Here is a 19,339-nt window from a genome sequence, read left to right on the forward strand (position 1 = left end):
ACTGAGCATGGAGCTTATTTTTCACCCATTTAAATAATACTTATGGGGGAAGGGGCAATCTTCATTAAGGATACACCAGTCTCCCTGCGCTGCGCCCAAGGAATTCTTCACACAACTCAACAACGAGAGAAAGATCCAAAATAAGAATAGAAAATGCTGGAAGCACTCAACAGGTCGGGCAGCATCTGGGGAGAGAGAGATGGGTTCAATTTTCCAGCCCTTCTGGCCAATGGGGTTTTCCAGTCCCGCATATGGCAACCACCCTCCACTTGGCTGGTTCCTCCAGGGGTGGGATGGGTGTGCCACGCAAAACGCCAGAGGCGTCGGCAGGACTGGAAGACCCCTCTGGCAACCAATGGTGAGTCACCTCCACCATAGGAAAGCACAGCGCGGTGGGGGCGGGGGGGACTGGAAAATCCTGCTCAATGTTTCAGTGGCTTCATCAAAGGAAGATGGGCTCTTGACTGCATCTCATGATATCCTGCTTGCATTGCTTATCCACTGTCTCCGTACTGACCTTGGGAGTGTGCTCATGTTCCCAATCTGTTACACAGCCTGATCACTGCAGTGAGATGTTTGACTTGCTGAATCTGAAGAGGGAAACTCTGATAGCGAGAAACATCTGGAAAGATAATCAGAAGGATTAGACATTGTTCAAGCAGCCAGCATGAAGTCGATTTATCAGATTATAATTACCGACAAACAGCGAAAGCTACAATTTAGAATTCAGCAACTTCAATAAAAAACAAAAATTTAATAATTTGCAGTAAAAAGCACACTTTGGGCAGAAACAGACAGTGGTAATTCTTTAACAAGAAGGAGGCTGGAGGACACTAACAGAAATACTTTTCATAGAATCCCTGCAGCCGAGAAGGAGGCCATTTGGCCCATCAAGCCTGCACTAACAACAATTCCACCCAGGTCCTGTCCTATCCCCGTAACCCCACATATTTAGCCTCCAAGTCCTCCTAATATTAAGGGGCAATTTATCATAGCCAATCAACCTAACCCACACATATTTGGACTGTGGGACGAAACCATCGCAGGCACGGGGAGAATGTGCAGACTCCGCATAGACAGTGACCCGAGCCAGGAATTGAACCCAGGCCCCTGGCGCTGTGAGGCAGCAGTGCTAACCACTGTGCCACCGTGCTGCCCAACCTATCCAATAAAATCATCACAATAAGACAAATGATGTACATTTCCATGAGAGGGTTAAAAAATGGATGGCACGGTAGCATAGTGGTTAGCACTGCTGCTTCACAGCTCCAGGGTCCTGGGTTCAATTCCCGGTTCGGGTCACTGTCTGCGTGGAGTTTGCACATTCTCCTTGTGCTTGCATGTGTTTCCTCCGGGTGCTCTGGTTTCCTCCCACAGTCCAAAGATGTGCAGGATAGGTTGATTGGCCATGCTAAAAAATTGCCCCTTAGTGTCCTGAGATGCATAGGTTAGAGGGATTAGTGGGTAAATATGTAGGGGTATGGGGGCACGGCCTGGGTGGGATCGTGTTTGGTGCAGACTTGACGAGCCGAATGGCCTCTTTCTGTATTGTAGGGATTCTATGATGTTAAATTGAATATTAGCTGCTATATATGTTGGGGGCATTGTCCCTTTAAGGGTATGGGCCATGTGACCTGGGGGTGTGGAATGAGCTGGTTGGGACCTGCCTTGAGTCAATGTTTGGAGTGTGGAGCAGGTAGACTGAATAAAAGTCGCTAATCCCTGGTTCTTAGCTGTGGAGCAGTTCTTGAGGAGATACCTCAGAGATTTAACATTAGTCTCCACCTACTTTGCCAGCCCTATAAAAGAATTTGTCCAGTTGGCCTAGATCAGATGAATGTATGACCTGAAAATGTTAGCCACAAAGTCAACCTTTCCTTGGACCTTGATCTCACTCCATTAGCCTTATGATCTCACTCACACTGCTCATTAACCTAGTCTGACATTCCACCCAATATCCTCTGCTCCTTGTTGTAGGTAAAATAATACATAGAACATAAAACACTACAGCACAAACAGGCCCTTCAGCCCACAAGTTGCGCCGATCACATCTATACCTACCAAGCCATAGAACTATCTGTAATTTCCAATGCCGTTAGATCCCATATACTCATCCAGAAATCTTTTAAAAGACCCCAGTGAGTTCGCCTCCACCACCACTGACAGCAGCCGATTCCATTCACTCACCACCCTCTGAGTGAAAAACTTTCCCCTAACATCTCCTCTGCACTTGCTTCCCAGCACCTTAAACCTGTGTCCTCTCGTAGCGACCATTTCAGCCCTTGGAAAAAGCCTCCGAGAATCCACCCTATCTATTCCTCTCAACATTTTATAAACCTCTATCAGGTCGCCTCTCAACCTTCGTCTCTCCAGGGAGAAGAGACCGAGCTCCCTCAATCTATCTTCATAAGGCATGCCTCCCAATCCAGGCAACATCCTTGTAAATCTCCTCTGCACCCTCTCAATAGCTTCCACATCCTCCCTGTAGTGAGGCGACCAGAACTGCGCACAGTACTCCAAGTGGGGTCTGACAAGGGTCTTATAAAGTTGCAGCATTACCTCCCAACTCCTAAACTCAATCCCTCGATTAATGAAGGCCAGTACACCATACGCCTTCTTGACCACATCCTCCACCTGCGAGGCCGATTTAAAAGTCCTATGGACCAGGACCCCAAGATCCTTCTGCTCTTCAACACAGCTAAGACTCCTACCCTTGATATTGTACTCCTGCATCCTGTTGGTCCTGCCAAAATGGACCACTACACATTTATCTGCGTTGAAGTCCATCTGCCACTTCTCCGCCCAGTCTTGTATCCTATCTATGTCATGCTGCAACTTCTGACATCTCTCCAGACCATCCACAACACCACCAACCTTCGTATCATCGGCGAACTTACTAACCCATCCCTCCACTTCCTCATCCAGGTCATTTATGAAAATGACAAACAGCAAGGGTCCTAGAACAGATCCCTGGGGCACTCCACTGGTGACCGACCTCCATTCAGAAAAAGACCCATCCACAACCACTCTCTGCCTTCTGCAGGAAAGCCAGTTCTGGATCCACAAGGCCAAAGCCCCTTGGATCCTATGCCGTCTCACCTTCTCAAGAAGTCATAATACCTCTGAGATTGTTAGTGAGACAAGATACAGTGGCTTTTATTTCAAAGCTTTGGCTTTTATTCCAGAGCTTTGGGAGAACTGGTTCCTCAGAATGGACTACCAGACTTCCCATAGAACACAAACACAAGTGGGCATTTATATATTATGAACTCCAGCAGTAATCACGATTCAAAGTTCCAATTCCAGCCAGACCTCCAAGTCTTCCTTCCCTGGTCAGGATTTAGCTTCAGAGTTGACCAGAGATTACTGTCCAGCTAGCAGCCGCAGTCATGGCACAGGCTTCAATCCGGCCACAATTCAAAACCCTTCTGCAGCAGTACCGGCACCCCTGTCTTTGAAGCTACTTGTGCGATTGCAGCTGTTCCCAGCAGGACTCTCCCTGTTAAAAGCCGGTATCGCGATCCGCCATCAGCAGCTGTCCAAAGCCGGTATCAGAACGTACCATCTGCGTAGCAATGTCCAGTTAACACAAATAGGTAAGATTTGCAAAGTCTACAAAATACCAGCCACATTAAACTATCTGTCTTTATAAAAATGAGAGTTAGAGCATGTAAGACATGAACAAATAACTTATATTAATGCCAGGAGCAGTATAAGCTTGAGAAGATCAGTCATGTTTATGATATATTCTAGGTACAAAATCCATTAACCCTTTCCCTTCTTCAAGGTACAAAATGCATTATAATCCTTTCCCTGATTCATCCTTCATTAACCAAACAGTCAACTTGAGAAGTTCTGCCCCTGATGCCTCAGTGACTTGGTCCAGTGAATATCTGATCACCCAGACCACCTTATAGCACCAGGACCTGGGTTCGATTCCCGGCTTGGGTCACTGTCTATGCGGAGTTTGTACGTTTTCCCCATGGGTTTCCTCCAGGTGCTCTGGTTTCCTCCTACAGTCCAAAATCGCGTGGGTTAGGTCAATTGACCATGCTAAATTTTCCCTCAATGTATCCGAGCAGGCACCAGAGTGTGGCAACTGGGGGATTTTCATAGCAACTTCATTGCAGTGTGAATGTAAGCCTACTTGTGACTAATAAATAATCTTTAAAAAAGAAATGGACCAGGTTCAATCCTTGATCCCTGCTGGGTTAACAAATCTCAATGTGCCTTGAATTAAAGAAGGTGTGACACACACTCCTTATCACAGTCCAAGATCCTAGATGGAAGTGTGTGTCTTGAGTACATCTCCAATAAGGGGGGACCCTGACTTGTGACTGATCAAACTGGACAAGGATTAATTCGGGAAGGTTGTGACCACATCGAGAGATTTCACCGGGAGTATGCAGAGACAAAGATGAGGCATCGGAGGGAGGGCACGAAACTCCAACCAACACACGTACCCAACGCTTTAAGCAGCTCCTTGTGACAGATCATACATTGGATTTATCTGACATCCTGAGTCGGACTGGGAGCAAGTCATCCTCAATCCTTCAATGAGACTGCCTGGGAAGAGAAAAAGTTAATCGAATGAGGGCAGCGATGGGCTCGGTTCTGATAATCCCCTGCACCATTAAACACGCCAATAAAGATCACACCTCAATACTGACCACTGGACCGAGGTCCCAGAGGGTGATGGACCCCAGTGAAAGTTTACCCCTGTAAGAAAAACAGAGTAGCAAATAACTAAGAAATGGGACAGGATAAAACTGGATTCTTTATCCTGAAATTGTAGATAATTGGCGGTGATGCGGGCATTGCAGTAACGAAGAGACAGTACAGTTGGAACTATAACCAATTGGACATCTTAAACTCATCAATCACATTATCATTGGGAGGAAATCGAGTCCACAGAGGGAGGAACCTTCTCGATTAGGCCTTCCTATGTCCTGTTGGCATTTTATAGTTCTACATCATCGTTACCCCATGGTCTTGAGTAAGTTTGTACAGCAATGATGGATTCAATTTGAACCGTGTTAAATGACCATTTTTAAGTCAACAGCAGCGAGTGAATTCACTGAGTGAATATGGCAATCACACCTGGTTCTGCAATCGCCAGCTAAAGAAGATTGAACAGAATAGGATCCTTCCCATTTATCTGACAGATTAGTCTGGTCTCCCGGCTTACAGGAGGTGGTGACAGCTCATCAGTCCTCCTCAGCACAGTTAGATTTTTGCCTTAGAAGTGTTTGAATAGCTGCTGGAATGATTTGTGAAATTTAAGATGGTTCAAAATCACTGGGAAGTTCTGGGTGATACACTCAACACTGGGTGATATCACTCCTGCCCCCAACCTTCCACATACACACACACACACTCACACAGAGACACACACGCACACACACATACATACATACAGAGAGAGACACACACACATACACACAGAGAGAGACACACACACATACACACAGACACACACTCACATACACACAAACACACACTCACATACACACAGACACACACACACTCACATACACACAGATACACACACACACACACACACTCACATACATACAGACACACACGCACACACACACACATACACACACATACAGACACACACAGACAGGCGGAGGAAACCCATGCAGACACAGGGAGAATGTGCAAATCCCACACAGACAGTGACCCGAGGCCAGAATTGAACCTGGGTCCTTGGCATGGTGAGGCAGTAGTGCTAACCACCGTGCCATCTAAATTGCCTTATATCTTAAAATTCAATGGGGCCGGACTCCAAATACCTCTCTGTAAGGTAGAACCTACAAGCAGGTAAAACTGGTCACCATGTGGCTTATCACTCTGCCTTACTCCATCACCATTCAGGTGGATCAGCAACACTATCTCATTCTCACTCAAGAAATAGAAGGTTGTGGACTAGCGCTGACTTTATAATCTTTGCTGGTTTGTATTAGAACACAACTCAATCATCACTTCAGGAATGTTTCTCCCAGACTCTGATCATCCAAGTTGTCCAATAAAGAGTCACATTTGTAGTACACACATTGGGCACGACAACCCCTTACCATTCAAACATAGCTAATGGCCATTGCTGCTGATTCTCACAACCCCTGACCCCCTCCCCTCACCCCCACAATAACCCCCAACCCAAATCCCAAAACGTAACAATCAGGCGAGCTATGTTGGCAAAGGCAAAATACGCTGGAATCTGAAACAAGAACAGAAAATGCTGGAAAATCTCAGCAGGACTGACAGCCTCTGTGGAGAGAGAATAGAGCCAACGTTTCGAGTCCGGGTGACTCTTCAGCAGAGCTGCTGTCTTTTCTGATTTTGAGCTTTATGGGTTCATCTTTGATGCCCTCCAGCTCACTTGCTGAGTGTAAGACAGGCTGAAGTCCCATCCTGGTGGGACCTCCTCACCATCGGAATGGATGGCCCAACAAAAATCAGGTTCACCACCCTTTCAGATCTGCCCCTCATTCTGCCTGTATGAGTGGTTCATCATTTGATATATTCCTTGCCTAAAATACTAGACCAAGTTATGGTCGTCTCTTTCATCCCATCAGTTTAACTTTGACGACAAGCCTGTTTTGTGACTCCTGATTGAATATCTTTTGGAACTCCTTGTACAGCACATTACCCTCCTCAACCTTCCCTGTTATCTTGGTGCCCGGCTAAGCTGTTCCAGTTACAACATTAGCATTTATTCAGAAATGTAAAAAGTAGCCCATGTGTGTCCTTTATATGAAAAGCAGGACAAATCCAAACTTGCAATTACCAACCCCCACCTCCCCAACAGTCTGACTCTCGATCATCAGCGAGTCTACAATTTACATCGATGATTTGGAGTTGGGGACCATGTGTAGCTTGTCAAAATTTGCAGATGACACTAAGGTGAGTGGCAGAGCAAAGAGTGCAGAGGACGCTGAAAGTCTGCAAAAGTATCTGGATAGTCTAAATGACTGGGAGAGGATCTGGAAGATGGAACACTAAGTGTTGGTAAATGTGAGGTTATCCATTTTGGTAGGAATAACAGCAAAATGGATTATTATTTAGGTGGTAAAAAATTGCAGCATGCTGCTGTGCAGAGGGACCTGGGTGTCCTTGTGCACGAACCTCAAAGAGTTGGTTTACAAGTGCAGCAGGTAATTAAGAATTTTGTTCCTTATTGTTAGAGAGATGGAGTTTAAAAACAGCGAGGTTATGTTGCAGTGGTATAAGGTGCTGGTGAGGCCACACCCGGAGTACTGTGTACAGTTTAGGTCTCCTTACTTGAGAAAGGATATACTGGCACTGGAGGGAGCGCAGAGGTTTACTAGGTTGATTCCAGAGTTGAGAGGATTGACTTATGAGGTGGGGCAGAGTAGACTGGAGCTAAAATCATTAGAATTCAGAAGAATGAGGGAAGATCTTATAGAAACTTATAAGATTATGAAGGGAATAGGTAAGATAGAAGCAGGGAAGTTGTTTCCACTGGCAGGTGAAACAAGAACTAGGGGACATGTCCTCAAAATAAGAGGAAGCAGAATTAGGACTGAGTTAAGGAGGAACTTCTTCATACAAAGGGGAATCTGTGGAATTCCCTACCCAGTGAAGCAGCTGAGGCTACCTTGTTGAATGTTTTTAAGACAAGGATAGATAAATGTTTGAACAGTAAAAGGATTATGGTGAGCGGGAGGGTAAGTGGAGCTGAGTCCACGAAAAGATCAGCCATGATCTTATTGAATGGCAGAGCAGGCTCAAGGGGGCCTACTCCTACTCCTAGTTCTTATGTGTCATTGAGAACTATAAAGAAGTGTTTACCAATAACTTTCTCCCTGAAACTCAGAATGGGTTCTTCCAGGGCCATGTGCTCGAACACATTACAGCTTTGATCCAAACTGAATCCTAGAAACGAGGGAACTGTCCTTGGCACCAAGGCAGATTTTGACCGAGTGTGGCTTCAAGAAGCCCTAGCTAAACTGAAGTTAATGAGGATCAGGGTAAAACTCTCCATTGGCTGCAGTTACACCTGGAACAAAAGGAAGATGTTTGTGGTTACTGAAGATCAATCATTCAGTCTTGGGGCATCACTGAAGGAATTCCTCAGCAGAGTGTCCTAGTTCCGACCATCGTCAGTTGCTTCCTCAGTGACCTTCCCTCCATGCTGTGATCAGAAGTGGCGATGTTCAGTGATGACTGAACATAGAACATAGACATAGAACATAGAACATTACAGCGCAGAACAGGCCCTTCGGCCCACGATGTTGCGCCGACCAGTTAAAAAAAAACAACAATGACCCACTAACCTAAACCAATCCCTTTTCGTCCATAAACCTGTCCACAGACCTCTTAAACGCCCCCAAACTAGGCGCATTTACAACTGCAGCAGGCAGGGCATTCCAATCCCTCACCACCCTCTGGGTAAAGAACCTACCCCTGACATCTGTCCTATAACTACCCCCCCTTAGTTTAAAGCCATGCCCCCTCGTGCTAGATTTTTCCATCAGAGGAAAAAAGCTATCACTATCCACCCTATCTAAACCTCTAATCATCTTATATGTTTCAATAAGATCCCCTCTTAGCCGCCTTCTTTCCAGCGAAAACAACCCCAAATCCCTCAGCCTCTCCTCATAGGATCTCCCCTCCATACCAGGCAACATCCTGGTAAACCTCCTCTGCACCCTCTCCAAAGCCTCCACATCCTTCCTGTAATGTGGGGACCAGAACTGCACACAATACTCCAAGTGCGGCCGCACCAGAGTTGTGTACAGTTGCAACATAACGCTACGACTCCTAAATTCAATCCCCCTACCAATAAACGCCAAGACACTGTATGCCTTCTTAACAACCTTATCTACTTGATTCCCAACTTTCAGGGATCTATGTACACATACACCTAGATCCCTCTGCTCCTCCACACTATTCAAAGTCTTCCCGTTAGCCCTATACTCAACACATCTGTTATTCCTACCAAAGTGAATTACCTCACATTTCTCTGCATTAAACTCCATCCGCCACCTCTCGGCCCAGCTCTGCAACCTGTCTAAGTCTTCCTGCAATGTTCAATGTTCAATGTTCAGCATCTTAGGTACTGAAGTAATTGATGTCCAATTGCAGCAAGGTCTGGATAACATCCAGGCTTGGTCCAATCCATGGCAATAGACTTTCAAGCCACACACTGCTTTGCCAACTCCCTCTAATACCATACTTTGGGTTATCTAACATAATGGATACAATCTTACCAGCCATACAAGCCACACTCCCACTGCAATGAGGCCAAAGAATTTGGCTCCCAGCCAAATTACTGTGTCCCTGTCACACGAGACATGAAGCTGCTTTAAATTTAACTTTATTTATGACTGTCACAAGTGGGTTTACATTAACACTGCAATGAAGTTACTGTGAAAATCCCCTAGTTGCCACACTCCAGCGCCTGTTCGAGAACATTGAGGGAGAATTTAGCATTGCCAATGCACCTAACCAGCACGTCTTTCAGATTGTGGGAGGAAACCGGAGCACCCAGAGGAAACCCACACAGATACGGGAGAACATGCAGAGTCCGCAGACAGTGACCTAACCGGGAATCGAACCCGGGTCCCTGGTGCTGTGAGGTAGCAGTGCTAACTGAGTCTGATTTTGGCAGAAGGTTCTAGAAATTGGATCAAGTGGTTTCTAAAAATGTTTGGAAGTTCATGTCAATCGGGGTATTCATTTCTCCCCTTGTCACTCTTAACTGGGGTGAACATGCTCATCCTGGACAAAGACACTGGGAGAGATTTTCCAGCCCCGCTTGCCCCAAAACCGGAAAATCCCGCCCGAGGTCAACAGACCTTTCTATGGTCCACCCCTTGCCCGCGGAATGGGAATATTTGCCCCACTGGGCAGAATTTCCTGGTCCTTCATAATGATGGGATCCTCCGATCCAGCCAAAGGGCAAATTCCCTGATGGCACAGCCGATGACCAACACAAACAGCCAATGATTTCGGCAGGACTGGAAAATCTCACCAGCATCCAATGTTGAACGGCTCCCCATCACCAGAGAATCCAATAAGGGAGAAAGGGGAGGGGGAACATTGTGCTTCAAACAGTCGAAAGAAAAATAAATGAGGATTGTGAAGAGAAAGCCAGGAGGCGAAAGAGCGACGGGGCCAAGAGGAGAAGGTAACCTTTCTGCATGTGTACTGCTCAAAGAGGATTAAATGGAACAGTGTAGGTTGGGCCTAATAAGCAGCTGGAAGCACAAAGCCTTTCATTGGCCTGGAAAGGTCATGGTTCACACTGTGTTTCAGAAATCTGAGTTTGTAAAGATATAACTATGGCATATTGATTTTACTCTGTTGATCTTTTCTTGTACAAATTTACGTTATTGATTGCCGGCTCAATATGAGAAAGGGCTCTGGGTGTATTATCACTGCTGGGTTCATTTACAGTAACCTTCACCACTCCACTCTCTCATTCGGAGCCTGTCCCTCCTCGCTCCCGCAAACCCACTTAATCTCAATTATTCATGCTGCTCCACCGTAAGCTGTACGGACAGAACACAACTTTAAAATGAATGTAAAATAGAACAGTTTTCAGAGCAGTGCTTGAGAAACCTTCCCGCATTGCGTTTGTTGTTTTCTTTTATTTCAGATCAATCGATTGTATTAAACTGTCAGGGGCCTGCGCAGTGCATTAGTTTGCTTTTTCATTCATTCCCAGGGTGTGGGCATCGCTGGCAAGGACAGCATTTATTGCCCATCCCTAATTGCCCTTGAGAAGGTGAGGAGAAACCACACGCGTGAATGCAACTGAGTGGTTTGTTAGGCTGTTAAAGATGGCAATTCACGGTCCAAGTGCTGTGGGGCTGGAGTCATGAATAAGGCAAACAAAAGTAATTACACCAAGGGCAACACGGTAGCACAGCTGCCTCACAGCGTCAGGGACCCAGGTTCAATTCCGGCCTTGGGTCACTGTCTGTATGGAGTCTGCATATTCTCCCCGTGTCTGTGTGGGTTTCCTCCGGGTACTCCAATTTCCTCCCACAGTCTGAAAGATGCACTGGTTAGGTGCACTGTTCATGCTAAATTCTCCCACAGAATACCTGAACTGGCACCGGAGTGTGGCAACGAGGGGATTTTCACAGTAACTTCATTGCAGTGTTACTATCAGCCTACTTGTGACACTAATAAATAAACTTCAAAGTTCCTTTCTGTAATAATCTTACTGCGGAATCACCAATCACCCTTTATTTACAGAGTATTCGAAATGCCATTCAGCGGCTGCAGTGTACAGATCAGCCCATTGACTGCCAGCTGGAGTGGAGTCAACTGTTTGTCAACCTTCCACCGTCCCTCCAGTCCGCTCTCACTTCTCCCTCCCTATGGGACAAACCTCCACTGGCCTAATAAGGGAGCTGGGAGTGTGCCACACCCATGGGGAGATCTATTGATAATCCCCCGAGGCCATCGTTACATCTTCCTAAAGAAAATTTGTGAACCAGATGGGGTTTTTAGCATAATGCAATAGTTTCATTGTCACCATTACTAATGTTCGGTTTTTATTTCCAATGAGGAGGCCTTGTGAGGCAGTGGATAGTGTTCCTAACGCTGAACAAGTAACTCCGGGTTTGAATCCAATGCCAGAAGTTACTGGCCACGGAAGGAGTTTTCAACAAGTTCATAATCAGCACCAAAATCCTTCCCCCCACTATTCCCAACAGGTTAAACAGTATGTGTGAAGATATGCAAGAGAGAGAGATTCCACATTCAGTTAATTAAATTTAACACCCCCCGTTAAACATAAACATAAGAACATAAGAAATAGGAGCAGGAGTAGGCCATCTAGCCCTTCGAGCCTGCCCCGCCATTCAATAAGATCATGGCTGATCTGAAGTGGATCAGTTCCACTTCCCCGCTTTCTCCCCATAACCCTTAATTCCCTTGTCTATCAAAAACCTATCTACCCGTGTCTTAAATATATTTAGCGAGGCAGCCTCCACCACTTCAATGGGCAGAGAATTCCAGAGTTGCTGTAGTGGGATTTTTTTTTTGTTTTCTGAAGGTTTTATATTTCTACTTTTTTAGCTTATCCATGGGATTCAGGCATTGGCTGGCTGGGCCAGTATTTGTTTCCCAGCACCTCCCCCCCATTACCCTTGAGAAGGTGGTGGTGACCCCACAGTGCTGACTGGGAGGGAGTTCTAAGATTTTTACCCAGTGGCTGTGAAGGAACAGCGATACATTTCTAAGTCAGGGTGGTGAGTGGCTTGGAGGAGAACTTGCAGGTTTTTCCATATCTGCTGCCCTTGCCCTTCTGTGCGGTTGACGTTGCAGGTTTGGAAGGTGCTATGGATGGAGGCCTAGTGAGCTGCTCCAGTAATCTTGTAGATGAACACTGGATCGTTAGTCTAGGCTTCAGGACGAGGCACATGGTAGCATTCAAGGCTATGGGCCAAGTGCTGGTAAATGGGATTACGTGGGTCAGGTGTTTCTCATGTGTCAGTGCAGAGTGGATGGGCTGAAGGGCCTCCGCTACACTGTGTGATTCTGCAATTCTGGATTATCTGTCCAATGACATAATCACAGGGCTAACCAATAGGCCTATTCTGTTTTAAACAAGGGCGATCAGTCCAAACCAACCTGGGATGTGTACAGATTGTGGGATGAAAGGGCACAGAAGGATGCCATTCAGCCCCTCTTGTCTGGGTTGCTGAAATAACTGCCCAGTTGGTAACACTCTGCCGATTTTCCCCTGCGTACTTCTGTTTCGGGTACAGCTCCAATTCCCCCGGAGAAAGTTAAATCTCATTTCCTTCATCTGCTCAGGAAGCGCACCCAAGTCCATGGTCCACCTCCAGGTTTGTGCCATCCTGACTTGCAAACATATCGGCCGTTCCTTCACCGTCACTGGGTCAAAATCCCGGATCTCTCTCTCTAACAGCACTGTGGGTGGACCTACATCCACATGGTGGTTCAGGAGGGCAGCTCACCACCGTCTTCTCAAGGGGGCAATTAGGGATGGGCAACAAATGCTGACCCAGCCAGAAACGCCATCCCGTGAAAAAAATATCTAACATCAATTTTAAATAAAAATTCTCCTCAATCCCCTATTTCTTTTGCCAGTTTTTATAATTCCGTGTCTCCTGGAAATAATTGACCTTACCACCTCAATTTGGGACAGAACATTGGAAAGCTGCTTTGGAATGCAATTCCTCTCTCGATTCCCTCGTTGAATTCTGAGGGAAAATTACAGACACTGTTCGGTCTGTGATTCCCAATCAATCATCGCTAATTCCTTCCTCAGTTTGTTGCTTAGATCTCCTTAATTGGAATGATTGGGTGTTAGAAGACAGAATCGTGTAAAAACATAGAATTATCTAGAAGTTACTAACAAAGACACAGGCACGTTTAACCCAACCAGGTCAGGCCCACGATAGCATCAATTTAACCCATTTCAGTCATAAATGTACCTGTCATAGTCTAGGGGCACCATCCTACTGCCCGTTCACGCCACAGTCCCACTGCAGCGAAGACGGAGAACTTGGTGACAAACCAAATCTCTATTTATACCACAGCACGGTGGTGCGGCACAGTAGCACAGTGGTTAGCACTGCTGCTTCACAGCACCAGGGTCCTGGGTTCAAATCCCAGCTCGGGTCACTGTCTGTGTGGAGTTTGCACATTCTCCTCATGTCTGTGCGGGTTTACTCTGGTTTCCTCCCACAGTCCAAAGATGTGTGGGTTAGGTTGATTGGCCATGCTAAGAAATTGCCCCTTAGTATCTAGGGATGCGTGGGTTAGAGAGATTAGCGGGCATAATATAAGGGGGGTAGGGCTTGGGTGGGATTGTGTTCGGTGCAGACTCGATGGGCCAAAGGGCCTCTTCCTGCACTGTAGGGTTCTATGATCTACAGCAGCCCGATGGGAAAATCCCGCTGGCCTGAACGGTTGGAATATTCCAACTTAAATGTGGGACCAATCCTTCCGAATCCAAAATTTATTTAACCTCTTGAAGTCTGGCCAAGGGGGGAGGGGCATTGCCAGCTGAGGAGAGCAAATAAGGGATGTAGAATTAAAAGATATACCTGTCCTGGTGGAGCCAACACAATCATGAAGTTAAAGGGTATAGTTATTAGTCACAAGTAAGGCTTACATTAACACTGCAATGAAGTTACTGTGAAATTCCCTATTCGCCACAGTCCGGCGGCACTGTTCAGGTCAATGTACCTAAGCAGTACATAGAACACTACAGCACAAACAGGCCCTTCGGCCCACAAGTCGAGCTGATCATATCCATACCTACCAGGCCTATCTATAACCCCCAATCCCATTAAATCCCATGGACTCATCCAGAAGTCTCTTAAAAGACCCCAACAAGTTCGCCTCCACCACCACCGATGGTAGCCGATTCCACTCACTCACCACCCTCTGAGTGAAAAACATATCTTTCAACATGTGGGAGGAAACCAGAGCACTCGAAGGAAACTCACACAGACAGTGATCCAAGCCGGGAATCGAACACAAGTCCCTGGAGTTGTGAAGTAGCAGTGTTAACCATTGTGCTACCGTGCCACTCCAGAGAACTTTCCCTGTGCAGGTAAACCTTACGTTACGGGTACAACCGTGGAACAGGATTCAGGCAACAGTGTGCATTGAATCTTAGCAGTCACCTTGAGCTATCGGTGCAGCTGTAAGGTTATCGAGTCCCAGGGCTGGAGTTAGTGCTGAAGGTGGGAGGTCCCGTCCAGTCAGCAGGATGCAATTAAATGGCTGCCACAAGGGCGGCCGTTTCTATTAAGGATGGCCACCTATCAACACCGGGAGCCGCAGTCCATCGATAAGACATTCTGTCACTGTTGCTATCGTTTCGGAAGACGTTCCATTCTTACCCTCAGCAAAAGATCTGACTGGAGGCAAATTTGCTTTTACAAAGTATATTTTGTTTGCATGTACAGGATTACAAAGCACCATGACAGAGCGAATGTTCCTCTGTCAGATTCCCCTCATTCCAATCTAGATGACATCGTCCATACTCAGTAGCTATTGTAAAAGCGATGTTAGAGTTAACCCCTTCCTGTACAGCCCGCAGCATCGCCGGGAGGCACTACTGGGACTGCACAGGGAAGCAAACAATGCAGAGATTGGTGTGCACCCTTAATGGTGTCTGGTCACGCCAGGGTTATATTCACTGGAGTTTGATGCTAGGATTATATTCATTGGAGTTTAGAAGAGTGAGAGGGATCTCATAGAAACTTATAAAATTCTAACCAAATTCGACAGGCTAGATTCAGAAAGAATGTTCCTGACGGTGGGGAAGCCCAGAACAAGGGGTCATAGTTTGAGGATAAGGGATAGAACTGAAGTGAGGAGAGCTTTCTTCACCCAGAGGGTGGCGGATGTGTGGAATTCACTCCCACAGAAAGTGGTTGAGGCCAAAATGTTATGTGATTTTAAGAAGAAATTAGATATTGCTTTTGGAGCTAAAGGGATCAAGGGATATGGGGGGGAAGGGGGGATCAGGATATTGAATTTGATGATGAGCTGTGATCAAAATGAATGCCAGAGCTGGCTCAAAGGGCCAAATGGTCTTTTCCTGCTTCTAGTTTCTATTTTTCTGTGTTTCTATGACCAGTCAAGCTGGGCTCTAGTGGAAGGAGTGTTTGGAGAGGTCAGGTTGCCATGGGAGCACTGTTTCTACTGGGGAAGCAGTGGGGAGAACACTTTGTGGGCCAAAGTGTAATTGAGAAGAAGGAGGCCCCTGACGCTAGTTAAATCCTGCTCCGCCATAAGCTGTATGAAGAGAATTCAGCTTCCAAAATATCAATAGCTAAAAAAAAGCATAGTTGTTGAGGCAATGTTTAAGAAACTTCCCCCATTTTGCTTTGTTGCTTTTTCAGATCAATCGATTATATTGAACTGCCAAGGGTCGGTGCTGTGTGTTCATTTCTCTGTAGTCATTCATGGGATGTGGGTGTCGCTGGCTCAGTCAGCGTTTATTGTCCATCCCTAATTGCTCTCAGGGAGGTAGTGGTGAGCGGCTTGCTTGAATGCAGCTGAGTGACTTGTTGGGCCAATTCAGAGAGCATTTAAAATCCAACCACATTGATGCGAGTCTGGAATCACAGGTAGACGAGGTTGTGCTTCTTTTAGGATAAACAAATTGAGGGATAAATTGAAAGGCAGCTGTAATAAGTCTTCAGGGGCAGAAGTTCCTCCATCATAATCCCTTTATTTACAAACACCAGTACACAGAACTCCATCAGTCAGCAGTCTATATCCAGGAGTGCCAGAGGAACTGACGCTCCTGGTTAAATACAAGACAAAGATTCCCTGAGTGGCCCATCAATTGGATCCTTAATCAGGGAGCTCATACTCCGCAAGGCCAACCTCAATGGCCTGATTGAAGACATTACAGAAGCCCCCTTAAAGGGATATTCCATCAAAATAAATAGAATCTCAAAGGAAACTTAAAACAGCAAAACAGATTGTGATTAAAGAGGTAAATAAATCACCCTCGTCCCTGAGGAGCCCATTGGGTATGAAAGGCTTTGATGGTGTCAGCAGACTCTGTGCGCTTTCTTTCCAGAGACACACAGCAGCAAACGTAGCTGTGATAGAGGGGCAGACAGATGACCCCACTGCCTGGCCCTATTAATGGCCTTCTTGGCAAAACAAATAAAACTAAATCAAATAAACTGAGGGACAAATTAAAAGGGACAGCTCCCACCCCACTCCCACCAAAAAGAAGGGAACCGCCCAAAAACAAAAGCAGAAAGGAAATTTAAAACAGTAAATCAAAAAGGGGTCGATAATACATCCCAGGCCCTGTGGTGCCCCACGAGCATGGAAGACCTCAATGATGCCCTTGAACAGCGCATGCTGCCTCTCCAGGAACACTCAGCCGTGAATGTAGCCTCGGTAGACAGTTGGGTTGGACAACCCCTTGACTTCCCACTGCCTGGGCCTACTCATTTTGGCTCGGCCCAGGATCAGACCCACCAGAAGATCCTCCTCCTTCTCCACCCCCTCTCCAGATTGCGTAAGTGCAGGAACATTCATTTCCTAATGAGATCCCTAATTGGCCATTTTAGGGATTCAATTGGCCTCTGGTTTGAGGCGGCCAACCACCACCTCCCCCTCCACTGGCAAGATGGTTTGGGTGTGGAGATGCCAGCATTGGACTGGGGTAAACACAGTAAGAAGTCTCACAACACCAGGTTCAAGTCCAACCGGTTTATTTGATAGTAAACACCACTCTCCACTCACCTGACAAAGGAACAGTGTTCTGAAAGCTAGTGGCATTTAAACCTGATCAAATAAACCTTTTGGATTTTAACCTGGTGTTGTGAGACTTCTTACTAAGATAGCTTGGGGACAGGGAGATGGTGGCAGCCACCTTCCCATGCCATTTTAGGGGTCTACTTGTCTCCAGCCTATGCCTAGAGAGCTGGGACAATCCAAACTCTTATTTTAGATTAACCATTATAACCATGTGATATGACCATGGTTAGAGGGGACCCATCAGGTTTGACAAACAGATTCCACAACAAGCATTAAGGTCCGTCATTTTAATTCCACTTTGCCAAGAAGTAAAGTAATTCCAACCAATTAAAAATTAGCGGGTGAAAGTTTAATATAATTTGAAAAATATAAATGAATCACATTCTAACCAAAAAACCTGGGCCTTGTGAAATCTTGGCCCACTGGGCAAATTTTTCTAAGAAAGGGAACAGTAAGAAGTGTCAACACCAGGTTAAAGTCCAACAGTTTTATTTGGAATCACAAGCTTTGGGGGCACTGCTCCTTCATCAGTGAGTTGGGGAAGGCAAAGGGGGCAATTTATCAATTCCATTTTTTAATTTGTTAATAACATGGGACAACAACTCATGAATTATAAAATCTTACACAGGTTGGAGTAGGTTTTCCCGTCTGACGTTTGAATATTGAGGGTGGCGTGGGTTGAAACCGCAAAGTTGAAAAGAGGCCCCTTACCCATCTGGCATTTATTAGTTACGATGAGCTGCCCCCCTAACAATGGCTGTGACCTTTTTACTTAAGCAACCAGCTGTACTGGGCACTGTCATTATACTATGCAAAGTAGAAACCCTACAGCACAGAAAGAGGCCATTCGGCCCATCGAGTTTGCACCAACCACGATCCCACCCAGGCCCTACCCCATATCCCTACATATTTTCCCTCAAATCCCTTGAACCTACGCATCTCAGGACACTAAGGGGCAATTTTAGCATGGCCAATCAACCTAACCCGCATATCTTTGGACTGTGGGAGGAAACCAGAGCACCCGGAGGAAACCCACGCAGACACGAGGAGAATGTGCAAACTCCACACAGGCAGTGACCCGAGCCAGGAATCAAACCCAGGTCCCTGGAGCTGTGAAGCAGCAGTGCTGACCACCGTGCTACCGTGCGGCCCTAAGTCTCCAGCCATAACAAGAGGTGTGAAATTGCCGACGACTGCGAACGTACTCCCTCCGGCAGATTAGCTAAATCTGCCCCTGCGTGTTTCTGAGTAATGTTTATCTGAGCTGTCAGTTGAGCAAAGCATTTTTTCTGATTTCTGAAATGCACTTAGGCTCATTGCAGATCTGGCAGGCTGCCAGCGAGCCCATTCCTTCAACAATCACAGTCATTCCCGGCTAATGAAATTAAACAGGTTACTTGGTGTTAATGTGGTTCACTATGAGCTCCATCTCGCCCTGTCTTCTCGCTCCTTTTTTTTAAATAAACTCCAAACGCGTTGACGTACTTTGAAATTAAGGATCTCAGCTGCTGAGCCGAATACTTTTGTACAGCGCTGTCCATGGTGCTGAATGGACAAAACCTTTCGGCACAATCACACATTTACTAGTGTGTGTGCGCGGCGGTGTGACAATAAGTTGAAGTTCATTTTGTTAGTATCACAAGTGGGTTTACATTAACACGGCAATGAAGTTACTGTGAAAATCCCCGAGTAGCTTCACTCAGGCGCCTGTTCAGGTACACAGAGGGAGAAAAGCAAATGACTGGAATCTGAAACCAAAAGAGAAAATGCTGGAAAATCTCAGCAGGTCTGGCTGCACCTGTGAGGAGAGAAAAGAGCTGATGTTTCGAGTCCAGATGACCCTTTGTCAAAGCTTTGGTTTTCTGGACTTGAACTGTCAGCTCTTTACTTCTCCTTACAGATGCTGCCAGACCTGCTGAGATTTCCCAGTATTTTCTTTTTTCGTACACTGAAGGATAATTTAGCATGGCCAAAGGACCTAACCAGCCCGTCTTTCAGACTGTGGGAGGAAACCGGAGCACCTGGAGGAAACCCAGGCAGACATGGAGAGAATGTGCAGACTCCACATAGACAATGATCC

Source organism: Carcharhinus amblyrhynchos, chromosome 30 (assembly GCF_965287045.1).
Source record: "Carcharhinus amblyrhynchos chromosome 30, sCarAmb.v2.hapA, whole genome shotgun sequence".
NCBI classification, from domain to species: Eukaryota; Metazoa; Chordata; class Chondrichthyes; order Carcharhiniformes; family Carcharhinidae; genus Carcharhinus; species Carcharhinus amblyrhynchos.